Source organism: Alosa pseudoharengus, unplaced genomic scaffold, assembly GCF_046254945.1.
Source record: "Alosa pseudoharengus isolate Yale_2024_CS ecotype anadromous, Long Island Sound unplaced genomic scaffold, YU_APseudo_1.1 YU_APseudo_1.1_scf_20, whole genome shotgun sequence".
Lineage (NCBI taxonomy): Eukaryota > Metazoa > Chordata > Actinopteri > Clupeiformes > Clupeidae > Alosa > Alosa pseudoharengus.
Genome location: NW_027468664.1, coordinates 31,430,904 through 31,438,249, shown reverse-complemented (window position 1 = coordinate 31,438,249; position 7,346 = coordinate 31,430,904). Strand labels below are relative to the sequence as shown.

At 45.9% G+C, this 7,346-nt stretch overlaps 1 protein-coding gene across 1 annotated transcript in view; it reads right to left on the bottom strand.

Annotated features, from left to right (window-relative positions):
* The window catches only part of mpped1 (metallophosphoesterase domain containing 1), a 40,083-nt gene that overhangs the window by 27,098 nt on the left and 5,639 nt on the right, over positions 1 to 7,346 (bottom strand). The window lies entirely within an intron of this gene.

Here is a 7,346-nt window from a genome sequence, read left to right as displayed (position 1 = left end):
AGGAATATATTCATGGATGCTGCTGAGAGATTTTTAATATAAAATTAGACATTAACATCTGGAGCATCCCTGCCGTTTGTCAGATGGCGTGATGGCACGCCGAAATGCGCCGGTAGGCACTGAGCGAGCTTCATCATCGCGGGCTTTCCAGTTCCCGACATTCCCTGCTCGGAAAAATTTCAGCTCGCAAGGCGTCGTCTCGACAATGCAGCAATTAAATCTCGTGCCGAGCAGGGGCTGGAACACCGGGTGAGACGACGTGAGGAGAGAGAGAGAGAGAGAGAGAGAGAGAGAGAGAGAGAGAGAGAGACAATGTGGAGACGCCGCTGTCACAACATGGCGACGGCACAGAGACAAACCCGCAGACGGCCGGACGCCTGTGTCACAACACAACAGATGCCGCAGAGGTAGGAGAGAGACGACACAGAAACAGCACGCGCACAGACCTCTCCCACTGTGAGACCACAGAGATGAGACAGAGGACAATAAGGGGACACCAATGCCTCTAATGGACAGACCACACAGATCCAGCAGAGTGACCGCACTGAGACAACACCAGTTAGTACTGGAGACAAGTGCAGCCATGGCAGAAACACAGCCCAACTGCAGCGCCTTTACTTTTACAGTAGAAATGTGCCAAATACCATAACCATAACCATACTGTCCACCATGGGAACTGGTGGACAATAGAAAAACATCGTTGTCCATGTGAACTGGTGGACAATAGAAAAACATTGATGTCCATGTGAACTGGTGGACAATAGAAAAACATTGCTGTCCATGTAAACTGGTGGACAATTAGCAAAACATTGCTGTCCATGTGAACTGGTGGACAATAGAAACACATTGCTGTCTAAACCAGAAGATGCCGTATAGAGAGACTGCAGAGACACCTATGTTATGGCAGCCAGTAAAAGCCAACGTCCTGCTAGCATGGCGAAACGTCTGTCAACAGCCAACACAGTCAGACAGAATGGTGGAGAGATGCTCCTGGGAGGGATGACATGAACAGGGCCGACCTGTGTCAAAACAGACAGACCTCTGGCCCCAGACAGACGGCACGCTAACCACACAGAGACAGGGTGCAGTTTTAGAGGCAGAAAGATCTTAAAGGGAACATGAACACCTCTCTGTTAACATGGCGAGGTAAGGCAAGAAACGACACGATAAGCAGGCGGAAGACGGAGAGGGAGATAGAAGAGAGAGAGAGATGGAAGAGAGTGCAGAAAGAAATGGAACAGGACATCTAAGACAACTGGAATCTATAGAGGGATGATATACTGTAGACTCTATAGAGGGATGATATACTGTAGACTCTATAGAGGGATGATATAGACTCTATAGAGGGATGATATACTGTAGACTCTATAGAGGGATGATATAGACTCTATAGAGGGATGATATACTGTAGACTCTATAGAGGGATGATATAGACTCTATAGAGGGATGATGGACATGATACCCTCATGGAGCAAGAGAGAAAGACACAGACAGACACCAGTCCAACACCAGGACATGATATTACAGGGACACAATTACAAAACAGGCTCCAAGAGAGAAACCACGAAACAGGGCACAAGGCCAACAGACATGGATCAGTGAATGAGCCTGCTGCACAGTACACACACACACACACACACACACACACACACACACACAGGCTAGTAGTTTTGCCTGCAATAGTACTTCCTCGCCAGTGTCACAGGGGGCCGATAAAGAGAGATGAAAAAATGTGAAGAAATGAAATGAGAGTGAGATCCAGGGGTGCATTCAGCAGAGAAAGAGACACAGAGAGATAGAGAGAGAGACAGAGAGAGATGGAAACAGATAGAGATGGAGAGACAGAGAGAGATGGAGAGAGAGAGAGAGAGATGGGGGGGGGGTGGCATGCCAGCAGAGCCCAGGAGATTTACTGGCACCGTTAAAAAGGCAAAGCTCTGATGCCCCTAATAATACCTGGCCTGCAGATGGAATGTGATGGGTGCACAAGACAAAGCAGTCATTACATTAATCATCTCTTTCTCTCCCCCCCTCTGTCCCTCCGTCTTTTTCTCTCTCTCCCTCTGTCCCTCTCTCTCTCTCTCTTTCTCCCTCCCTCCCTCTCTCACTTCCTCAATGTGTCTTTTGCACTCTCTTTCACTGCCTCTCCTCTCTGTTCAGTTTAATGTGGGCTTTATTGGCATGCCAGTCATACAAGCACTTTAACCAAAGCAAATTTCTACTCGGATACAAGGTGGTAGACAACCTCTACCTCCCCTCCCTCCTTCTCTATCTCCCTCTCTGCCCCCCACCCCCTCTCTCTCTTTCCCTCCATCTCTCTCTCTCCCCTCTCTATCTCCTTCTCTGCCCCCCCCCTCTCTCTCTTTCCCTCCATCCCTCTCTCTCTATCTCACTCTCTGCCTACCTTCTCTCTCTCTTTTTTCCTCCATCCCTCTCTCTCCACCTCTCTATCTCCTTCTCTGCCCCCCTTCTCTCTCTCTTTCCCTCTCTCTCTCTCTCTCTCTCTCTCCCTCTCTGTGTGGAGTGTAGAATGAGCTGGTGAGTGTGTGAGTCTGGTGGAGATGGTGCGTGCCACAGCTGTGTTCTCCTGATTGCTTTGAGTTCCATCGAGCGAGATGACAGTAGAAAGTTCCACAGGTTTGGCCCGCTTCAGGGTTTTGTTTTTCAGCCCAGCTGATAGAGACCGCAGACAAAGAGAGAGAAAGAGGACAAATGCATTGCGCTATCCTCCACTTTCCCTCTCTATCCCTCTCTCTGTCTTTACAAAAAGAAGTGCACTTCGAACGTGTGAGCTAGTGCATTCTTAATTCACACTATTTCAGCGTCTCTCTCTCTCTCTATCTCTCTCTCTCTCTATCTCTGTCTCTCTTCTTTTCTCATATAGATCCAGCAAATGGCATAAGAGCTTCAAAGGGCTTGAGTATTACTGTGCGAATAGCCATTTCACAATGGAAGCATTCTCTTAGAAACACAAAGCAAAAAAAAGTCTTTTTAAAGGCAATCAATCACGCAAACAAATGAGACAGCCGTCGAGAAAGCCGAACACCACGCTTTTGTGACCAGAGGGAGACAGAGAGAGAAAGAGAAAAGAGAGAGAGAGAGAGAGAGAGAAAGAGAAAGAAAGACAGAGTGAGAGAAAGAGAGCAAGTAGAGAGACAGATTTTTTTTTCCCTGGAGCTCAAAGGATTAATCTGGACATGCGACTGACTGGATGTTGCCTGTTGTTATTAGCTACCATCTTTTCAGGCCCCGCTTTTGTCTTTGATTTCAAAGGCGGCTTTCAAGCAACAAATAGTTTGGATTTCACTAAAAGAATTGCGTCGACAAAGCTGCCGTGTCTCTCATTTCTCCCCCTTCAAAAGAAAAGTAATTAAATAAAACACATGTATGTTCACACGTTGCGGACATGGACGATCAAATACACAAACCTACGGTGAGCACCAACACACACACAGCTCTTACACGCAAGTGAACTTGAACAAACACATGACATGTAATCAGTGCAAGCCCTGACCCATCTTGGTCATGATCACATGTGTGTCTGTCCCAGTGTTCATGTGCTTGTGTTGATGTAGAAGTGAATGACCAGTGCACTGATGTGTGTGTGTGTGTACCTGACACAGTGTTAGTATTGTGAGCCATTGTGTGGATTGGTTTGTTCAGCACTGTGTGTATGAGAGGGAGATAGCTGTATATATGTCCGTGACTGAACCGTTTTGCTTGATTATATGTGTGAACATGAGTGTACATGAGTGGGCTGTGTGTGTGTGTGCGTGTGTGCGTGTCAATATATGTAGGTTTATATGTGTGCACATGAGTATATGAGTGGGCTCTGTGTTTGTATTTGTGTGTGTGTGTGTGTGTGTGTGTGTGTGTGTGTGTGTGTGTGTGTGTGTGTGTGTGTGTGTGTGTGTGTGTTAGTATGTGTGTGTGCATATCAGAGACACAGGCTCTAGAGGTTTAGTGCAGTGGACCCCCACAGAAGCTTCCGGATTTCACTGCCATTGTTCTGGTGTTTTCCGGTGGGTGGTCTCTGGCCTTTGATGGGGAAAATCCTCCTGCTGCCCAAATCCACCGCTTGTTGAAGCGGATTACTGAACTCGCTCTGTGTGTGTGTGTGTGTGTGTGTGTGTGTGTGTGTGTGTGTGTGTGTGTGTGTGTGTGTGCGTGCGTGTCTGTGTGTCACTGTGTGGGGTAATAAGCAATAGGACTGAGCAGAGTCCCATCAAACTCATGATGATAATAACAGACAAATGTTTGTGTGTGTGTGTGTGTGTGTGTCTGTGTGTGTGTGTGTGTGTGTGTGTGTGTGTGTGTGTGTGTGTGTGTGTGTGTGTGTGTGTGTGTGTGTGTGAGTGTTTGTGTGTGTGTGTGTTCCATTTATGTGTGCATGTGTGTACTGTACATGCATATGTATTTCTGGGTAGACATGTGCCTGTGGGTGCACATTTGTATGTGTGTGTGTGTGTACTCATGTGTTAGTACCTGTGTTCTAGTCAGACCCATTAAACATGCATACGCCCTCACTAGATCACCGATTTTATGGTATGATATAATGGGTGTGTATGTGTGTGTATGAATAATTCATGTTGTTTCCCTGTGTTCCCGTGTAAATGACATTAAACTTGCATCTGACAGCAGTCACACAAACACGCAGGCACTCGGCAGCAGAATCCTAAATAAATCATAGTCGTGGCCCCGATGGTCCATTTAAACAGAGATACGTTGAAAATAAAACCAGTGCTAAAAAAGGGGAGCTTTTCTTCCTCCCTCCCATCCTTCCTCTCTTTCTTTTGTCTTTCTCTCTTTCTTTTTTTCTCTCGTTCTTTGTATCTCAGAGTTTCACCCTTGTTAATCCATGCCTTCTCAACTAAGAGACAAAAACAGAACTTGCTCTCCAACACATACCACCTACACATGGAGACAAACAGTCACATGTGTGTGCGCGCACACACACACACACACACACACACACACACACACACACACACACACACACACACACACATACACACACACACACACACACACACACACACACACACACACACACACACACATACACACACACACACACACACACACATACACACTGCCACCTGTGTAGGTGGTCCCTGAGTCTCCTCCTGGATTTGGGTTAATCATAAATACCAGCCATCGGCATGGCAACACACTCTCTGTATTTGTCGACATCTGATTTTATTTCATTCAGTCCACCATGCCTGATGTGTTCTTACCCACTAGATACACTGCCACACACTGCAATACACTGCCACACACACATACACACACACACACACACACACACACACACACACACACACACACACACACACACACACTTCACACACTTGCTCTGCACCCAGCAGAGACCGCAACAACAAAGACCACCAATTTAGCACCTGGGCCCATAGGAACTAATTCAGTATTCATTAGCATCCGCACACACACACACACACACACACACACACACACATGCGTGCACGGTGTCTCATGCTGTTTATAGACTCCTAACGCACACATACAGTACATTGTTGTTTATTCATGAGCGCTGCGAGGCCTGGCCAGTGCAGGGCCGGATTAACCGCCGTTAACCTGACGTCATCAGGCTGGACAGACAGCTGCTAACGGTGCACGGGCGGTGAAGCTGGCGAAGGGGGAAGCAGGACCGAAGCAAGCACACACACACACACACACACACACATACACACACACACAGACACACACACACATACACACACACAGAGACACACACACACACAGGCTTCATGCAGTACGAACACAGAGTTGCATTACTGGGTGGTCAGACATACATAGACAAGGTCAGTAAACATGCACACACACACACACACACACACACACACACACACACACACACACACACACACACACACACACAAACACACACACACACATTGACACACACACACACACACACACATATGAGCGCATGCGTATCAAAAGGACTGTCCATACTCCATTTCACAGACAGGCAGAGATGTAATGTTTATAAATGGCATGGAAGATTCAGACTCTGACAAGAGTTTGACCCAGAAAAATAGAAGCTAGAGACAGAAGCAGATGATGAGAGGCAGAGGTCCAGAGGAAATGGGGACCAGGAGGCCGACTGCCACCCTCCCCTAGCCGTGCTCTGTTGCATATGCACAGTGACACAAAACATGCCCAGAATGGCAGACAAGAACGAAACTTGTCAGGGCACACACACACACACACACACACACACACACAGATGCACACGAATGCACTATCAAAAACACACAACACACAGACACACACATACACACACACTAGAATATATAATCTATTAAAACAATATTTTTAATACTGTGTTTACTAACTCACAGTACCTCAAAAGGTCTACAGTAAACACAACATATACAATAAATAATGTTTTCCTATATGTTACATTCATTACTATTTTATCATGTTCAGTCTTTATTTACAGAGGTAATTTTAAGATATAACAGGAAACATTATGAATGAATAAAACTGCATCCTTATGTTCTCTGAGGAAACGAATGATGCATGCAGATGTCTAGTTCTGTATCTCACACTGATATAGCTTTACAAAATGGTATTCATAAGTGTAGTAGTTTTGTATTATATACATTAATATATATGTTTTATATATATAGGGAATTTATTGTTTGAACACTTCTAACATGGACACAGACACACCCACCCACCCCCATACACACACAAACACAGTTTCGCTCTCTGTCTCTCTCTCTCTCTCTCACACACACACACACACACACACACAAACAGAGGGGAGATAACTCAGTCTTCAAAGTGCTTGTCACTTGAATATATTTTGTTGTTGTTTTTCAACGTTCAAAAGCATAAAGAGTGTCAGGCCTCCTCGTTACAAGCACACACCCACAGGCAAACGCTCACAGCCGTTAACAGTCCTAAAAAATAGTGTCATCCCTCTTCGTTATCCCCGAGCAAATCCGTCAACTGAAAACACAGAATGTAGCAGCCAAAAGAAAAAGAAAAAAGAAGAGCGACAGAAAAAAATTGTCGAGCGAATCGAAGAGAGAGACGAGAATGTATGAAAGTTTAATGATCCTTTCTCACTCTCCAATCCAAAGGTGTAGAGAAGGAGAAAGAGGGAAGGCATGAGGGAGAGAGATAAGATGAGAGGAACACAAAGAGACAGTGAGAGAGAGAGAGAGAGAGAGAGAGAGAGAGAGGTGGGGGTATAAGAGTGAGAAACACAGAAAAAGATGGAGAACTAGCTTGTTTTTTGTGTGGTGATTGAACTGCTGGCTGAGGTGGGGTGCCAGTTTATAATGGAGAAAACCACAAACAGCCGTGTCGCC